Below are 19,493 nucleotides of genomic sequence, written 5' to 3'. Positions count from 1 at the left end.
AGAAATATCAGACTCTATTAGAAAAGGAAATATAAGGATAATGGGTATTCCAGGAAGTCAGGATAGAGAAAAAGGACCAAAGCTTCTTTTCAAATAAATAATAGCTGAGAATTTCTTGAACCTAAAGGATTAAATACGTATAGATGTCAAGAAAGCAGAAAGTGCACACAAGATTCTAAATGCAAAATAACTTACTCCAATACATCATTGTTAAATTAATAACAGTGGAAAATGAAGGAAAAATATATTACAGAAGGCTAGAGGGATAAAAGAAGGTAATTTACAAATTCATCCAAATTAGGCACTTGTTGGATTTCACTCTAGTCACCCTTCAGGCAAGAAGAGAGTGGAACGAAGTCATCAGTCTCCAAAAAGATAAGACCTGTCAGCCAACAATACTGTATGCTTCAGAATTATCATTCAAATATGGAGGTAGTGTAAAGGCTTACCCAGACAGATAAACACTAATAGAGTTTACCCACACCAGATACCCTACATGAAATGTTGAAAGGAGATCTTCTACAAGGAAAAACAAAGAAGAAGAAGAAGAATCACAAACCCTTGGACAAAATAAAAATAGGAATATAAAACCAGAACCATGGGGCCTCCACTGGTGGAGCAGGCAGTTGAGCACTGCGCTGTGAAGTTGTCCGCAGCCTCTGCAGAGCCTGTTCGATCCCTGATGGCCAGCAAGGGTCTCACAAGGAGCAGCAGACTTCTCCTGTCATGCCCGATGCTCCCCTCAGCAGTGTATTTCATCAGTCTGCCTGTTCTGTTCCCCACTATGTCTCTGGTGGATCCTTTCATCCCCCCACACATCTGACCTGTACCCCGGTTCTTGTATAAATAAATAAATAAATCTGAAAAAAAAAAAAAAAAAAAAACAGAACCATGAACAAAAAATTGTATGATTCAGGGCCTCCCCGGTGGCGCAGCAGTTGAGCGCTGGGTTGTGAAGCTGCCCGCAGCCTCTGCAGCGCCTGTTCCATCCCCGGCTGCTCCCCGGCCACTGGAGGAGGGTCCTGCTTGGCACGCAGACCTCTCCTGCCGCCCGCTGCTCCCCTCAGTAGTGTGCTTAGGTCCTTCTGCCTGTTCTGCTCCCCGCTCTGGCTCTAGTGAATTCTCGCACCCTCCCGCGCTTCTGACTGTACCCAGTGCTTGTACAAATAAAAAAATAAATAATCTTTAAAAAAAATTGTATGATTCAACAAAGAAGGGGAGAAAGAAAGGGCAAAATTTGTATACCTAGATATTGGCAAGTCACTACCAGCTAACATAGGCCTCTCTTGAACATAGTAAGTTTGCATTAAGCCCCATTGTAACAAATAACCAACAATCTAGAAGACTCAAATAGAAGAATAAATGAAGAAACTGAGAGATGACTATGGAAAACTATCCAAATAAAAGATCAGAGAAATAAATGGAAAAACAAACAATGGAACGATAAAACAATCAAAAAACAAAGAATAGAATGGCAGTAAATAACACCAATATATCAATAATCACCCTAAACTTGATCTGAACTCACTAATTAAAGGCAGAGTGACAAATTAGGTTAAAAGTTTCAGACATCAATACTTTGCTTATATGAAACACATTTAGGGCCTCCCCTGGTGGCGCAGAGGTTGAGTGCTGGGTTGTGAGGCTGCCAGCAGCCTCTGCAGTGCCAGTGTGATCCCTGGCCACCTGCGAGGGTCCCACACAAACACACACAAAATAAGAAAGAAACATATTTAAAAACAGAAAGAAAAAAGTCAATTAAAAATGAAAGGTTTGGGCCTCCCTGGTGCCGCAGCGTTTGAGCGATGGGTTGCAAAGCTGCCAGCAGCCTCTGCAGCTCCGGTTCTATCCCCGGTCACCGGTTGAGGGTCCCACATGGCATGCAGACCTCTCCTGCGGCCCCGCTTCTCCCCTCAGCAGTGTACTTCATCAGTCTGCCTGCTCTGCACTCCCCTCTGGCTCTTCTCCTACCCTCCTGCGCTTCTGACTTTATCCAGTGCTTGTATTAAAAAAAAAAAAAAAGTTTAATAATGGTGCTTCAACCCAGTAACTCTAAGAGAAAAGCAGTAACTGCAATTCTCATATCTCATAAACTAGATTTTCATCTACAAAAAAATTAACCAGAAGCAAATGTGGACACTGCAGAGTAATCAAAGTAACAATTAATCAAGAACATAAAACTGTCATTAATATTTGTGCACATAGAACAGGGGTACCCACTTATATAAAGCAGCACTAAGAGACAGAAAGCAATAATGACAAAAACACAATTATTATTGGAGACCTCAATACAATGGTGACATGAAGGGGTAGATCATCCAGACAAAAATTAAGTAGGTAATAAAGACTTTAAATGACAATGTTGCACCAGATGGACTTCATAGATATTTTCTGAGCTTTTCATCCCAACAGAAGTTAATAAACATTATTCTCAAGTGCATCTAGGATGTTCTCGGGAATAGATCATATCCTTAAACATAAAACATGTCTCAGAAAACATGTGAAAATAGAAACTATATCAAACATCTCTTCAGATGGTATAAAACTAGACATTAACTGCAAAAGGAATCCCAGAATAGAACAAACACATGTGGAGATTAAACAAAATGATTCTTAATAACTCCTGGGTCAATGATGATTTCAAAGAAAAAATTAAAATCATCTAGAAACTAACAAAAATGGAAGAATGGAGAGACAAGCTACCAAATCCTATGGGATGTTCTGAAAGCAGAACTTAAACGTTCACAGGATAAAAAAAAAAAAAAATCAAATAAACCATCTAACTTTACAATTGAAGGAACTAGAAAAAAAAAGAAAAAACCATCACAAAGTCAAAAAGATAAAAATCAATAGAATGAAATAAATAGTAAAAAAATTTAAAAAAGCAAAAAAATAGAAAACATAAAGACAACTCAAACAATCACTGAAACCAAGAGGGGTACTTTGACTTTATATATATATATATATATATATATATATATATATATATATATATATAATTGATACACACTTATCTAGCTCACTAAGAAAAGAGAGAACCCAAATAAATATATCCAAATGAAAAGGAAAATTTAACAGATATGCAGAAATATAAAAGCTCATAAGAACCTATTATAAACATCTCTGAACAAACAAATCAGACAACCTAGAAGAAAAAGGATATTTTTTTAGATTTACACAAATGAATCTAAGACTAACCCAGCATGAAAGAGACAGTTCAAACAGTCAATTTCCAAAGTGTATAGAATATCTCCATAGTAACAAAATCCCAGGACCAGATGGCTTCTCCAGTGAATTCCACCAAACCTTAAAAGAGGACCTAATACTAACCTAATCAAATTCTTTCAAAATATCAAAGATGGAAAACTCCCTAAAACATTATTTGAAGCTAAAGTACCATGATCCCCAAAACAAACAAGGACAGCACAGAAAAGAAATGTATAGGTCAATAACTATGATGAATATAGATGCAAAAATCTTAAACAAAATCCTAGCAAATTAGAAATAAGAGAATCATCTGCTCTGATCAAGGATATTTCAACCCTATGATAGAAGGCTGGTTCAACATAAGCAAATCAATCTATGCCATTCACCAGATCAAGAAAAAGGAAGATAAAATTATATGATCATTTCAATAGACACCAAAAACATGTCCACAATCATCATTCTACTCAATGGTAAAAAACTGAAAACATTTGTGCTATGATCAGGAACAAAACAAGATGTGTACTGTGATCACTACTGTTCTGTATATTATTGGAAGTTGTAGCCAGAGTAAAGTAAAAGATATCAAAACAATACAAATTGGAAAGGAAGTGAAACAATCACTACTCCAAAATGAAGTGATAAAAAAACTGAAAAAACCCAAAAGACTACCAAAAAAAAGAAAAAAAAATAAACTAATAGAAATTATAAATGAATACGGTAAAGTGACAGGATATAAAATCAATACTCAATACACAACAATCAGTTACTTTTTTTACATCAAGACATGGAATTTAAGAAAAATAACATTAAAAATTCTTACTTAGGAGCCTCCCTGGTGGTGCAGGGGTTAAAGACACAGTGCTGTCAAGCTATTGCCAGCCACTGCAGCATGAGTTTGATCCCTGGCCATGGAGCAACCCACATGGCACAGCAGATCTCTCCTGTCTCGCCCACTGCTCCCCTCAGCAGTGTATTTCAGTAGATCTGCCTGTTCTGCTCCCCACTCCATCTCTGGTGAATCATCTCACCCCCTGCACCTCTGGTTTATACCCCAGTTCTTGTATGCATAAATAAATAATCTTTAAAAAATTCTACTTAAAATTGCACCATAAAAAATGAAATACATATGAGTAAACATTGCAAAGGAAGAGGACATACACTTTGAAAGTTATAAGACTCTATTAAAGGAAATACAAAAAAACACAAAGAAATGGAAAAATGTCCCATGCTTATAGATTGGAAGAAAAAACATTATTAAAATGACCATATAACCTAAAGCAGTTCACACAATCAAAGCAATTCCTATCAAAATCCCAATGACTTTTTCAATGCAATTGAAAAAAAATAATTATAAAAATGTTATAGGACCACAACAGACTCCAAATTGCCAAAACAGTCCTGGGGAAAAAGAAGAAAAACGGGTATCACACTTCCTGACTTCAAACTATACTACAAATCAGTAGTACTAAAAACAGTAAATCTTTAGAACAACAACAACAAAAAGAGAGATGCAGACCAATGAAATAGAGTCTAGATACACAGACACCAAGGTATGGAGAGTTAATCTTTGACAAAGATACCATGGCCATACAATGGAGAAAGCAAAGCCTTTTAACACACATTGTTGGAAAACATGGAAAGCCATAAGGAAGGAAAAAAATAGATCCATACTGAACTCCATAGCACAAGCTCAGTTAAGAGAATAAATCTCTGGAACAGAAATCCTTTCTTCAAAGTTTGTGTCTAGACAATCTGACCAATAACGCTGTTTCTGATTAACTAAAGCAGAATAATGATGCAATGAAATCATATGCAATTCATGTAGGCAATAGGAAGCTGGTACAGAGAACTGATAAGAAACAAAGAGACAAAAAAGTCAACAACATAAGTGATACTGCATCATAATAGATAGAATTATATAGTCCACTCACATTGGTTTTCACCATCATTAATATCTCCTAACCACTAACACTACCACCACCAGGCGTTGGAACTGCTCATAGACTACACAACTAAAACAGTTCTAATATAAATTGGGGCTACTATCTCACGGGTAAAGAGTAGGAAATGAACACATGCTCTAAGGTAATCATTAGACCTGTACAATGTGAGGAATGCCAAATATTGCTGCATTCCAATCTTCCTGGGACTTAATCTTAAGTACTCCAATTTTCTTTTGTAAATATGCTCATTAATTTCCTCTATCTTCAATGTTCCTCTTACTATCTTGTACTTTACACAAAAACGCTACCCATCTTTTATGACAACTGGAAAGTTAGCCAAAACATCATTGTTCCCTGCTAAAAATTATTTCATAATCTGGACACTATTAGCACTTTATCAACATCTGAATATTTACAACCTATATGAAACTAACTTCTTTCCGGATATTTAAAGTGGCTTAAAACAATACCTTGATGACAATTGGTATAATAAAATTTGTCAATTAACCTAGAGGAAGAACTATGGAAATATTAAGAGAGGGATTTGGTAAACTCAACAGGATTTATAAACTGATTAAATTTGGAGGGTTTGGAAAGTTGCTGTGTTTCTCAGAATTCAAGCTTGAATGTCTAGGTGTAAGATGATGTCATTGGATGTATAAAAAAATGAAAGCAATGGATTGATAAATGGAATGTCTAATAATAATTTACTTGTACACATGTTGAGTTTGGAGTTGTCCATGTCCTTTAAAATTGATAAGTTTAGTACAGACTCAGAAATTGAGACTGAAGCTTAAGTAAGAGCTAAAAGTTTAGATTTAGATATTTTCAGTTTCTCGGAGGTAACAAAAGCTATATAAGTACATGGGAACATTTAGGATGAAAATACATAGAATGTTTAGAGAAACTAATTGAAACATTTGGGTAAAGAGCCTTATGAAACGTTAACATTGAGAAGCAAGGCTGAAAAATGAAAAGTAGAAGAAAAACAGGATATAATTGAGATTAAAAAAATCAATGAGTTCTAAAGAGTGCATAGAAGGAAAATATCTTAAATTATATTTTTGATTATTGGACTCTGTGGTCCCGATTCTTTGCCCTTCCTTGCACCAATATTCTTTGTTTTGTAACTTTGTAGTTCCTGACACAAAAGACAGATTGAACTTTTCATTTTACCTGAAGTTGAAAGAGGCAAGGCAGGATTTGCCCCTAGGATTATCAGAGCAAGCATGAACCTTGATTTTTTACTATTTAGCCTCCAAAACTGTGAGACAATAAATGTTTGATGTTTTAAATCATTCATTCCTGGAATGCCTAGGGAATTACTACATTAGATTTTTCTCTCTTAGAGACATTACCCTTTGTTTCTATAGGTCAACCCAGTCCCTCAAGGACTTAGGTTCTTGACAAACTCAAGGACAGAAAGTCGTGGGGCTATCTGCTCTACTACCAGAACATGCATTTCTCTAAAGCAGTGAGCATAAGAGTTGCTATCTCCTTTAATATGGAGAGAGAAAAGGGGACAACAGAGTGAGGAAACAATGGCATGGATTAATATCTCAAAATATTATCCAAGCCACATGGTAATAGTAACCTCACAGACTGTCAACATTTTCAGGGGCCCTACTACAGAAATTTTGGTATTTCAGCTAAACATTAAATGTGCAGATGGATGTGTAAGGGAGTTACATGGATCAAATCCAGTACAAATGTGGCAATCATGCCTCAACCTCCTACTCATGTACCTCTGCAGGCTATCCTGAACTACCTGTCATCCTTCTCTGGAGCCTGTTCTTGGTGATCAGCACCACATGCCAAGTTGTAGGCATTAACCATTGTGTCATAAATGATTATAACTGGGCTCTGTTGGAGAAAATCAAACAACTTCATGGATATGGGACTTCACAAATTTAGTCTTTGGTTTCAGTCAGTTGCATGTATTACTTTTTTTGATTTTTTTTTATTTATGTATTTTTTAAAGATTTATTTATTTATTTATTTGTACAAGCACTGGGTACAGTCAGAAGCGTGGGAGGGTGAGAGAACTCACCAGAGCCAGAGAGGGGAACAGAACAGGCAGACTGACAAAATACACTGCTGAGGGGAGCAGCAGGAGTGGTAGGAGAGGTATGTGGCACCATGTGGGACCCTCACTGGCGGCCAGGGATTGAACCGGCTCTGCAAAGGCTGCGCACAGCTTCACAGCGCAGCGCTCAACTGCTGCACCACCATGGGAGGCCCTAGATTTATTTCGTTATGTATACAAGAACTGGGGTACAGGCCAGAGGTGTGTTGGTGAGAGGATTCAATGGAGACAGAGTGGGGAACCGAACAGGCAGACTGACTGAAATACACTGCTGAGGGGAGCAGCGGGCAAATCAGGAGAGGTCTGCTGTGCCATGTGGGTAGTTCCCTGGCCAGGGATAGAACTCGTGTTACAGTGACTGCGGATTGCTTCATAGGTTGTGTCTTAACCTCTTGCACCACCAGGGTGGTCCCCTGCATGTGTCACTTTTGGTGTCTGTGTCTCTATAGTCAATTTCTTATCCCACATTCTTCAAGAATTCCAGACTTTGCCTTTCTCAAACATTCTACCACATATCTCCCCCAATGCAAGAAATAGATTCACCACCTACTCACAGAAGTGTAGAGGATCCATCTGTTTCCTATTATTATCCTGGTGAAGTTGTCTGTATCCTCTTCCATTTCTTTGTCCCTTTCTTCTCTAGTGAACTAAGAGTTCTCCTCCTTGTACTGCCTCTTCTTTCCTGCTGTGTCCTCTGCCATCCACACCTCTACCCTGATGTCCTTCAGTTGCCAGGTTATAGGAGGTTGACAACCCTATATGTTATATTTACCAATTGTGTTATACTTAGTAAATGCAATAACTATTCATAAATTAATATATCTATCTTTCTCTTTCTCTTGCATTCTAATACTTTATACAAATTTTATCCCCTCAGTTAAAAAATAAGAAAAACAGAAATTCATTCTGTTAAAAAAAAAAAAATGTTAAAAAAAAAAAAAAAACGCCTCCCCTGCTGGTACAGGCGGTTGAGTGTGCACTATGAAGCTATCCACAGCCTCTGCAGCGCCGGTTAGATCCCAGCTGGCTGGCAAGGGTCCCACACGGCTCGGTAGACCTCTCCTGTTGTGCCAGCTGCTCCCCTCAGCAGTGTATTTTGTCAGTCTGCCTGTTCTGTTCCCCGCTCTGTCTCTGGTGAAACCTCTCACCTTCCTGCGCATCTAGCCTGTACTCTGGTTCTTGTATAAATAAAAATTTAAAAAATAAATAAATAAATAAAATTCTTTAACATGGCATCACCCTCCTAGCCCCTATTCTTTCTCACTCTTGGCAACCAAATATTTTTCTAATCCCCACCACCATCCTGGTCACCCCTTTTACCTCCCCTAATCCATATTAACCTCAGAACCCTCAGTTATGACCACTAGTTTTTTAAGGTGTTTTAGGGTGCAAAATATCTACTATAGGATTTACTTTATCATTCTGACTAACCTTGCTACTGAGGATTCTTTCAGATTTGCTATTTGAATAGCAAATATTTGTGAAACAAATGCATTTTTGTGTTTCCTAGAAGCAAGAACTAACAAAAGACACTGACAACTTCACAAATATCATTGACTATATGTTGATGAGCCTATAAATCATTTATTAATTGCTAGAAGAGTGAATTATTGATAGAAAGAATAAACTGATAATAGTAAGAAATTGGTCATTGAATTGGCTGTAGATAAATAGGAGAATAACTTTGTGAAGGTTAAATATAAGAAGATAATGGAGAGGGTGTATAAGTTCACAAACTCTTATTTTGACTTCATGATTAGGTAAATAGGACTCCACATAAACAGTCTGGCATTTAAGCCACTAGCGATTAATAAAAAAAAAAAAAAGAAAAATTGTTGGCCACTGAGGGAACTGATTTTGCTTAGGCAAGTTTTTTATAGTACTGTTTAAATCACATTGTATGTAAAAGATATCCTTTATTTTGCAGTAGAAAATTATCAGATAAATGTTAATTTCTGCTTAGCAGAAGAAAAACTGCCAGGATCTTACCTCAGTAATAGCTACTTCATAAATCGAAAACAACACCTAAATAGATGAGACAAGATGATTCAGAGGAATACTAGAATGAACAGCTAAATGTTACCAGTTTGGCAAATTGGACTATATGCAAATCAGTGATGTTTTAAATAAAGAAAACACATCAAAGAGCATGCCTGTTCATTTATTTTGACATTTTATAATTTAGTCTAATTATTTTCGAAACTGTAACCCATTAAGCTGGCCTTTGGTATAGTTTGTGAAAAATAATGACATTTTAGTCAAAGAAGCACTTTAACTTTCTATGGTACATCAGGAAAGATGCTTAGTGGAGTAATTAATTAAAAACTAAAATGTCAAGTCCTACCCATATCTCTGTGCATTAGCCAAAGATACATATGGACTAGAAATTACAGAATTCAAAATGGCTTCTTAGTATTATATGCATTTCTAAGACAAATCTGTGAAACTAATTCTCTGAACAATATATGAACTAAATATTTTGTCTAATTATTTTGGCTACATACACCTTCATTTAGAGTAATGTGTCTGGTTTTGCCATTCTACCACCTCCTTCAAACTTTGTATAATCTTACATTTGAATGTGGGGTACCTATCTTTGTTGATGACTCTTTGCCCCTAGAAATCCCCAAAGTAAAGATATAGGAATTTTTAGCTTTATTTTAGACCAGAGTTGGGTAACATACTAATCAGGTTAGTCCAAGAAAACTAATTATTGACTTTCCTCAGAATCGAACTGATTTCATTTTCATGCAATTTACCTGATATGAAGTAAATCCTAGTTTTTTTTAAGACTGCAAACATATTTTGCTTACAGCAAATTACTGAGACCACATACAAGTGCAACCTAGCAGTATATCCTCCAATTTGGCTTTCTAAGTAAACAAAGTTTTCAGCATAGTCTCCTTTAATGAGGGATGAATTGGAGTCTTTTCTGATAAATCAAGGGGCTGTGCTTATTAAACAAAGATGATGTTATTGATCCAATGGGCATGCTCTTTAGGCAGTTTTTCCTAATTGTTTGTGCTGATCCATCTACATTTTACATTTTAGTTCCCATTTTTATCTATACACATTTTATAAAGTGTCTAGGTTTGTTATAAGCAGAGCATGATACAATACTTGTTGACCAATGAAGAGCAGACCCCCTGACCTTCACATTTATTAATGGCAAGTTGTGCTAACTGCCTGATAGACACATTAATCCTAGTGTCAACAGCAAACAGAATTTCTATTTGAGGTTATATAAATTATATATGCGTAACTAAAAGAAGATCCCAGCATTATAAATACTAGGAAGTAAACTCTTTTAGTTAAAAAAAAAAAACACTTTTTTCATCTTCCTTCTGTGCAAATACATTTTTTCAATAAAAGAAATAACATTGATCTTTCATGGCAAAAACAACAGTCCACGAGACATTCATCATAAGGTTTTAGTCCTCTTTAATTGCATGAGGAACATTAACTCATAGGATAGAAATGGCCATAGAATTCTGCCCATTTTTCTATGTAAGAGCTATTCCTAAGTTAATAAAAGTTCTGCTAGGATAACTGGTATATTGAGCATGTAACAATTCCTTAGTAAGACGGTAAAATTTTATTTTACAAAGATCATCTCTCCTGTCAGTAAATGCACCATATACATCTGAATGTAGTTTGGATTTTGTCATTGTTTGATGTAGTGCACACCATATGACAATTAGATCTGTTAATTGTGTTAATTATATATAAGGCATAGAAGGTAAAAGATCTGTAGATAAGGTCAGGTTTGTTAATTATGTTGTTAGTATTTTCTGTATACTTACTGATCTGTTTTAACTGCAGGTATTATTTTTTTTTGTAAAGATTTATTTATTTATGTATACAAGAGCTGGGGTACAAGCCAGAGATGTGGGAATTGAGAGGATTCACCAGAGACAGAGTGAGGAACAGAACAGGCAGACTAAGTGAAATACACTGCTGAGGGGAGCAGCAGGCGAGATGGGACAGGTCTGCTGTGCCATGTGGGCTAGCTCCTTGGCCGGTGATTGAATTCGTGCTGCAGTGGCTGTGGATTGCTTCCTAGGTTGTGTCTTAATCCCTTGTGCCACTAAGGAGGCCCCTGCAGGTATTATTAATTATTGAAATTTTGTGAATGAAAATTTCATAGATGTTAGAATCTAGGTATTGATTACATAGTCATTTAGAGAGGTCATGTTTTCCACTTGATTACTCTCTTTATAATTATGACATTTTACTCTTTTTTTTAAAGATTTATTTATTTATTTATACAAGCACTGGGTACAGTCGGAAGCGCGGGAGGGTGAGAAAATTCCCCAGAGCCAGAGCCAGAGCGGGGAGCAGAGCAGGCAGAAGGACCTAAGCACACTGCTGAGGGGACCAGCGGGCGGCAGGAGAGGCCTGTGCGCCCTGTGGGACCCTCCTCTGGTGGCCGGGGAGCAACCGGGGATCGAACCGGCGCTGCAAAGGCTGCGGGCAGCTTCGCAACCCAGCGCTCAACCACTGCACCACCGGGGAGGCCCACATTTTACTCTTTCTATCATTGCTCTTGCCTTAGACTTGTCTTTGATATTAGTTTAGTCAGATATTTTTTCTTTTGTTTTGCATTTGCTTGGTTTATATTTTATTCAATCCTACGAATTTCTATCTATTTTTACATTATTTCTTTCAGGAGTAGCATATAGTTGTGGTTTCTTTTAATTTAGTCTAACAATTTTATTCTTGGAGATATTTTATTCATTTATATTAAATGTAATTGAAGATGTATTTTATTTCATATCTGTCATCTACTTACTGTCTCTTGGACTCACCAGCTTTATGCTCTCATACACCTTTTTGCCTCCTTTTGGATTAGTCTGTTGCTTTATTATTTGTACTGTCTTAATTTTTCCCTCTATTTGTTAATTATAGTTTTTCTTCTGTTCTTTCAGTGATTACTGTAGCTTCTACCACCTATTCTTGACTCATTACAATTTAACATGTATTATTAATTTAGCATTTCCTCTGTAATGCTAACAACCTAGAACACTTTACCTCCATATGCATTCTCCAAACTTTCAACTGTTGTCTTTCTAAAATTTAATGATATATATGCAAGGGCTCAAAGTATTATTAACATTCTGTCCAGTCAATATTTATCTCCTTTGGATCTCTCCTTTGCTGGATGTTTCTCAGTGTACTTATATTATCATTTTCCTTTTATCTACGTAACTTTCTTCTATTTTTTTTTTTTTTTAGTGAAGGTTTGCTGGTAATACATTCTGTATGTTTTAATCTGAACTATCTTTAGATTACCTTTATTATTAAATTGTTGTTATATATTTGTTATTTATCATGTATTTTTATTTTTGAAACTATTTTGGTAGGTAGAAGAACCTTGATTTGGTTATAAATAATATATATTTTATAATCTTTGAAAAAATGTGCTTCCACTTTTGTCTTTTAAGTTTTTTTCTCTTTGTCTTTGTCTTTCAACAGTTTTATTATGATGAGCCACAGCACAGTATACTACTTATTTATCTTTATTGGCACTCACTGGAGTTTTTCCAGTATGTGTCTTGGTCAATTTTGGAATATTTGGCCATTATTATGTTTTCAGTTATTGCCTCTGCCCCAATCTTTCTCTCCCATTTGTCTCCTGGAACTTCAATTCTACATGTATTTTGTGCTTTTCTTTGGCATTTCTTATCTCCTCCCTACCTCACCACCCCCCTTAAGTTTGGCTATTTCCCATTGATTTATGTTCTAGTCAATAATTTCTTTTGTACTTATCTAATCTCTTGCCAAACCTGTCTATTAAGCTATTTATTAGACTTTTCCATTTTCAGTTGTAATATTCCCATTTAATCTCTTTCATAGATGCTATTTCTCTGAATGAAATTTTCATGTTGTTTTTTTTTTCTGTGCTGATTTGTTTGTCTAACTTATTCATCACTTATTTTTGCATATTTTATTAACTCCAATATTTGGATTAGCTGTGTCCTTTTTCATTGTTTTTCTTTTGTATATTGGCATCTCTAGGTTTTTGTATTTTTTTTTCAGTGCATCTGTGTCTCAAAGCCATAGCCACCTGTTTGTCAATCCTCCTGTTCCCCCTACCCCGCAGCTGATGGGGTTGCTCTACCCTTCTGTTCTGGCTGCCAGATTTAGTTATTTTTTAATTGAATGCTGACATGTATTTAAAAATCTCCAGTGTTACATTCATCTAGGAATTGTTCATCCTTCCCTTTGCTAGACGGATAGGGCATTAACTGATGGTTATAATCCAATCCAGAGCTGAGTAGGTAGAAGCCAGACTAATTTTTAAGACTCCAGTAACTTTGTTTCATTTTTTTTTCCGAAAGTGAAAACCCCAGAACTTTCACAGAAAGGTCCCTGTGTCATCAGGGACTCTCTTTCTACTGCCTCTAAAATCTAATTTTAAAGATAGCATGGTGAGAAAGCAGAAAACTTCTACATTTTTCAAAATCTTTCTGCTTAGTATTTTAGTCCCCCATATTGAGCAACTTCAGAACTAGGTAAATAATTGGAGGGGAAAATGCAATGTGTGTCAGGACTAAATTCTCACTGAGATCTTTTCTCAGCGGGATCTTGGCTGTTCATGTATTCAGATTTTTCTAGAGTTTCAGATCTTGTTAAAAGTTCTATGGCATGGCTTTTCCCCAGGAGTTGCCCTCTGTCAGGCAAAGACTGTATTCTCCAATTTATGTGCTAAGCCCAGAATCACATGGGACTCCAGAGAAATGGTCAAAGTCACCCCACTTCACCTCCACTGTCCAGTTTCCAGAATATTAGACTTAGCTATCATTACATCAGCAACTTTCTCATGGCTTTAAACAGATATTTTAAAATTTTATTTCACTCTTCTAGTTTTTCTTGGGATAAGCTTTGTCTATAGCAAGACAAAGTTGTTTGGTTGGTTGTTTTTGTCACTAGATTTTCTGTTATTGATATTTAAACTCCTATGAATGGACATATTTTATTTAAATTAATAGAACATTTTGAGTGTCATCAAATGTTAATGTTATAGTTTTGACATATGTTTGTTTTTAAGGCATACTGTATAGAGTTCTAGAGGTATTCTTATAAAGAAATGTAACTCGTTGATACCCTATACCCTAATCAAAATCCAAGATATGCTGAGTTTTGGGAAAACTACTTTGGGAGTAGAATTTAGAAATAATTCAACACTCTGTTATATTTGACTTCAACATCAACATTAAAACATAAAAATCATTTATTCTGTGCTGCATCAACATAAAGCTTAGTTCTGAAAAGTCTCATGTTTTCTGTGATGAGATTAAAAAATTCAATAATTTAAAAAGTTGTTTTGTGTTCTCCGCACTCAAAGAAATCTGAATCTAACTTTAGAATCAGTTCAATATGATACTACATTGAATAAGTAACAAAAATTATTTGTTCTGTACAGCAAAATCAATTTGGTAATGAGGTATTAATAACCTGCATGTTCACCCTAGATATTAAGATGATAAGAATTCATAAATAATATATTATTTGGTTTTATTTTCTTTCTGTTACATAATCTGGGGCAGATTTTTTTTTCTATTATCTCAATTCGCAGGAGTTAAAGACACAGTGCTATCAATACATTGCCAGCCACTGCAGCACAAATTTGATCCAGGCCAGGCAGGGAGCAACCCACATAGCATAGCAGATCTCTCCTCTCTTGACCACTGCTCCCCTCAGCAGTGTGTTTCAGTGTATTTCAGCCTGTTCTGCTCCCAACTCTCTCTGAAGAATCTACTTACCACACCCCCACCCCGGTACCTCTGGTCTATACCCCAGTTCTTGCATGAATAAATATTTTTAAAATATTTTTAAATTTTTTATTAAAAAATTAATTTGTCTGTCACTAATTTATTTTAGATTCCAAAGATCTCACGTGTTATACCTTAGCTTCCTAACATCTAAATTAATTTGTTTTCATTCACTTTCTCATTTGCAAGTTTCAGAGTGGAATTTACTCGATTTGTAAAATGTTTTAAATCAGTATGTTTCATAAAGAGCAGGAAATGCAATGAAAAAAATATTTCTTATAAATTATTCACAATTGAAGGAAAAGGGAGAGATAGATGAGCAAACCTACTTTTCTAGTACTGCATGTAAATTTATAGAAATGTTTTGCTACATAAAACAAACAAAATCTTTTGTGTAATGTTTCATGAGTCACAATAAACACAGCTCAGTTAACAGCTATGTCAAATACCACAATTTCTTCTCTGAGTATCCTCATAAGAGTTATTATTTAAAAATTGGTATTTAATGATTATTTTATCATCAGATTCTGTTTGGGAGAAAATAACTAACAAACCTTAGTTTCAGAATTTTTACTAGTTTCAGCAATAGATGTTATAGAATGTCAAAATTAAAGTGTAATATAGGGACCACCAGTTACAATTACTATAGAATGTCAGAACAAATTACCATACAGAAATATTTCAAAAGAATGTTAAAAACTGGTTTTAACTCACTTTCACTTTTGTATCTTTCCCCCACCTTCAATCCTTGTGTGCCCTTGGCCTTTTACCTTCCCCTTCAGTCTTGTAGCACCAGGAAGGCACAGAGCAGGTTCTCTAGATCTAGGCAGACGCGTAAAGGAGATTCCCGGAGCCCTTGGTGGATTTTCAGGCTTTTATTGAGCTATTTACACCATATGTAGTACAACATCCAGGTACATGGCAGGCAGGGGGACCAGGGGGCCCTGAATCTTCACTCTTTCTGGGCTCTCTGGCCTTCTCTCAAGGTCTCTGCTCCTCCTTTGCTGTTCTGCTGGTTCTGCTGGTTTAAATCAGTATGTTTCATAAAGAGCAGGATGTTTCATTATGTCGCCGTGACACCACCTTATAAGCCCAGTCTCTCAGCCCATGCTATATATGCGCCCATCTATGCATGCCCACACCCTGCTCCAGGTGTCTGCCATCAGGCACATGTGTAGGGCCGCAGGGGTCTATCATTAATGCTAATGGCGGGAGGGTGGAAAGCCTGATAATTTTCATTTACCCTACACCTCGTAATCTCAGATCTCTCAGGATGCTTGTTGTAGTCCAGTAGATTTGGAGAATTTTGTTATGCAAATATCCAGTATTTTTTTTTGATCTGCCTTGCTTCGCTCTAGTGCCTGCAAGGCATAGAGCAGATTCTCTATGATCTGGGCAGACATATAAAGGAAAGTCCTGGAGCCCTCAATGGCTTTTCCAGGCTTTAATAATCTTTTTATACCATTTGTAGTGAGGCAACCAGATGCAGGGCAGACAAGGAGGCCTGGGGGCCAGGAGGCCTGAGAATCCTTACTCTTTCTGGGCTCTCTGGAGTTCTCTCATCAGCTCTGCTCTGCTCAGTCTGCTTTTCTGCTGCTGCTTCTGCTGTCGTTGCTGTCGCTAGAGTCCCCATGATGCTGCCCTTATAGGCCCATTCTCTAGTCCAGGAATGTCCATTTACACACACCCACACCCTACTCCAGGTGTCTGCCATCAGGCGCACATGTAAGAACACAGGTGTCTATCATTAATACTAATGGCGGGAGGGCGGAAAACCCTGACCATTTTCACTTAACCTCCAGCTTAACATCATTTTTTTTTTTTTTAATTTTGTTCCATGTTGGTGAAAACGGCTACATTCTATCTTTTTTTTGGACTATGCAATATTCCATGCTATGTATGCAGCATGGATTTTTTTTCTTTAATTCTCAGTATAGAGATTTAAAGTCATTTTTATTACTCATCATGTATATTTCTTGTGAATGTTATTTTTATAAGTCATATGTCTTTTATTCAAACCTCATTCTCCATGAAAATTTACTTTGCTACATAATATAAGCAGATGTATGTTTGCATTAAGGAATGTTGGTAATGTTGTTAACAGCAATTCCAGCTGAGCATCATCAACCTGGGCTATGCTAAGGCAGCCGGGTTTGAAGCCAACCTTGGGACAGCCAGGTTTGAGTTTTGGGTAAAAGGGAGAAAAACACGGAGGTTTGAATGTGGCCAACACCATCCAAATAAGCAGAGCTTACCTGCCCAGCTCTGGCACAAGACAGTGGAAGACAGGTTAGACACACTACCACACTACCAGGGTTTGGGTTTTGAACTGCAAACTGGTTTTGAAAATGAATCAAACAGGCCCAAGCTGGGCCTCCCTGCTGGTGCAGTGGTTAAAGACAATGCTATCAAGCTATTGCCAGCCATTGTAGCACAAGTTCAATCCGCAGCCAGCCAAGGAGCAACCCACATGGTGCAGTAGACCTCTGCTGTCTTGTCCGCTGCTCCCCTCAGCAGTGTATTTCAGTAGATCTGCCTGTTCTGCTCCCCACTCTCTCTGATGAATCCTCTCACCCTGTCCCGTGTCTCTGGTCTACACCCCAGTTCTTATATGCATAAATAAATAAATCTTTAAAACAAAGAAAACCGGTCCAAGCTCCCATTGACACTAAATTAGATTCAAGTTTGCACCTGCACCAATTAAGCCTTGGAAAGAGCTGGTTTGGAAAATGAACCAATCAAGTTAGAAAGGAGGATACCCTGAAGGGGGATTTAAGCAGAGACTAGGAAGGGCTTTAGGTAACTGGAGCAAAAACTACCTGAGAGAGTTGCTGCTTAGAAAGTTTTGGAGCCAGCTTGAGAGAAGAGGCTTGATTTGGTTTGGGAAGGCTTCAGTTTGACAGAGGCTTGTGAGAAAGCTTGAATTGACTTGAGAGGATGGCTTTATTCAAGAAAGTACGATTCAGCTTGGAAGAAGCTTCAGGAGAAGATTTGACTTCAGCTTCAGAAGGAGAAAACCACTGTGTGGTTTGTCATTGCTGTGATCCTGACTCAGCACTGCCACCAGTGACCACTCCAGCTGCCATGTACCGCTGTGCCACCAGTTCCAGGCTCTCATTGGAAGGACAACACTATCTTTCATGAGCAGCTTTTGGTTTAGTCTCTTGGAAACTGGACACTATCTAGGGTAGGACAGCTGCCATTTGTGGCCTTAGAAACGCTTTCCTTATACCAATTGTCCCTCTCTATATAACGCCTGATGTTTACACACTGAGCTTGAGCCTAGTGTTGCAATTGTGAGTGAAAGCCCACAAACAGTGACCTGTCCCCCACCTTTGCACACTTTCAGTAATAGTGTTTTTCATTGTCTTGATCTTGTACAGTATAAGAATATATACATACCTCCTTTTTTATGTGGCTGCGAGCGCAGCAAGGACGCCAAGAAGGCCTTGGAAACACTGCGAGAGTACAAGGTGGTGGGGCGCTGCCTGCACACCCCCAAATGCCACACACCACTCTTCTCCCAAATGCGGCTCTTTGCGCGCGTGCTTTTGGTACTTCATGTCTTAGTTGAAGAAGATGAAGTCTTCATGAGAAATTGTCTAATATGGGCAAGTGTTTGAGAAATCCCCTCTGCCAGTGAAGAACTTTGGCATCTGGCTTCACTATGATTCCCACAGTGGCACCCACAATATGTACCGAGAGTACTGAGACCTGACCACCGCGGGTGCTGTCACCCAGTGCTACCGAGATAAGGGTGCCCGGCGCCATACCTAGGCCCACTCCATTGAGATCATGAAGGTGGAGGAGATAGCTGCAAGCAAATGTTGCCAGCCAACAGTCAATGAGTTCCACGACTCGAAGATCAAGTTCCCACTGCCCCACCGGGTTCTCCGTTGCCAGCACAATCCATGCTTCACCACCAAGAGGCCCAACACCTTCTTTTAGATGTAAGGCCCTCTCCATCTTGGCTCCGCACAAATAAAGTCCCGGGAAACCCGTGTGCGCACAACAACAACAACAATGTGTGTGTGTGTGAATATATATGTGTGTGTGTGTATCGCAATGAATTGTCACAATTTCAAAAGTTTATTACTCCATTGTACTTTAGGTGATTGATTTAGAGCACATTATTTAATGTGATCGTTATTTTCATTGTTAAAAATATTTTTATTGGACCTCCCTGGTGGCACAATGGTTGAGCGCCACGCTGTGAAGCTGTCCGCAGCCTCTGCAGCACTGGTTCAATTCCCCGCCGGTCAGGGAGAACCCCACATGGCACAGCAGACCTCTCCTGCCTCGCCCGAAGCTCCCCTCAGCAGTGTCTTCGGTCCGTCTGCCTGTTCTGCTCCCTGCTCTGGCTCTGGTAAATCCTCTCACCTTCCCGCGTTTCTGACCTGTACCCCAGTTCTTGTATGAATAAATAAATCTTTAAAAAAAAAACTTTATTGACTTACTATTGATTTACATTTTTGTTTGCAT

At 37.7% G+C, this 19,493-nt stretch overlaps 1 pseudogene; it reads left to right on the top strand.

Annotated features, from left to right (window-relative positions):
- Positions 1-17,948: 17,948 nt before the first annotated feature.
- On the top strand, positions 17,949-18,979 carry LOC119260389 (60S ribosomal protein L18a-like; annotated as a pseudogene).
- Positions 18,980-19,493: the final 514 nt, after the last annotated feature.

The sequence above is a fragment of the Talpa occidentalis genome, unplaced genomic scaffold, assembly GCF_014898055.3.
Source record: "Talpa occidentalis isolate TD23 unplaced genomic scaffold, MPIMG_talOcc4v2.1 talOcc4.6, whole genome shotgun sequence".
NCBI classification, from domain to species: Eukaryota; Metazoa; Chordata; class Mammalia; order Eulipotyphla; family Talpidae; genus Talpa; species Talpa occidentalis.
The sequence above is the reverse complement of the archived record's forward strand: the minus strand, read 5'-3'. Positions and strand labels throughout refer to the sequence as shown.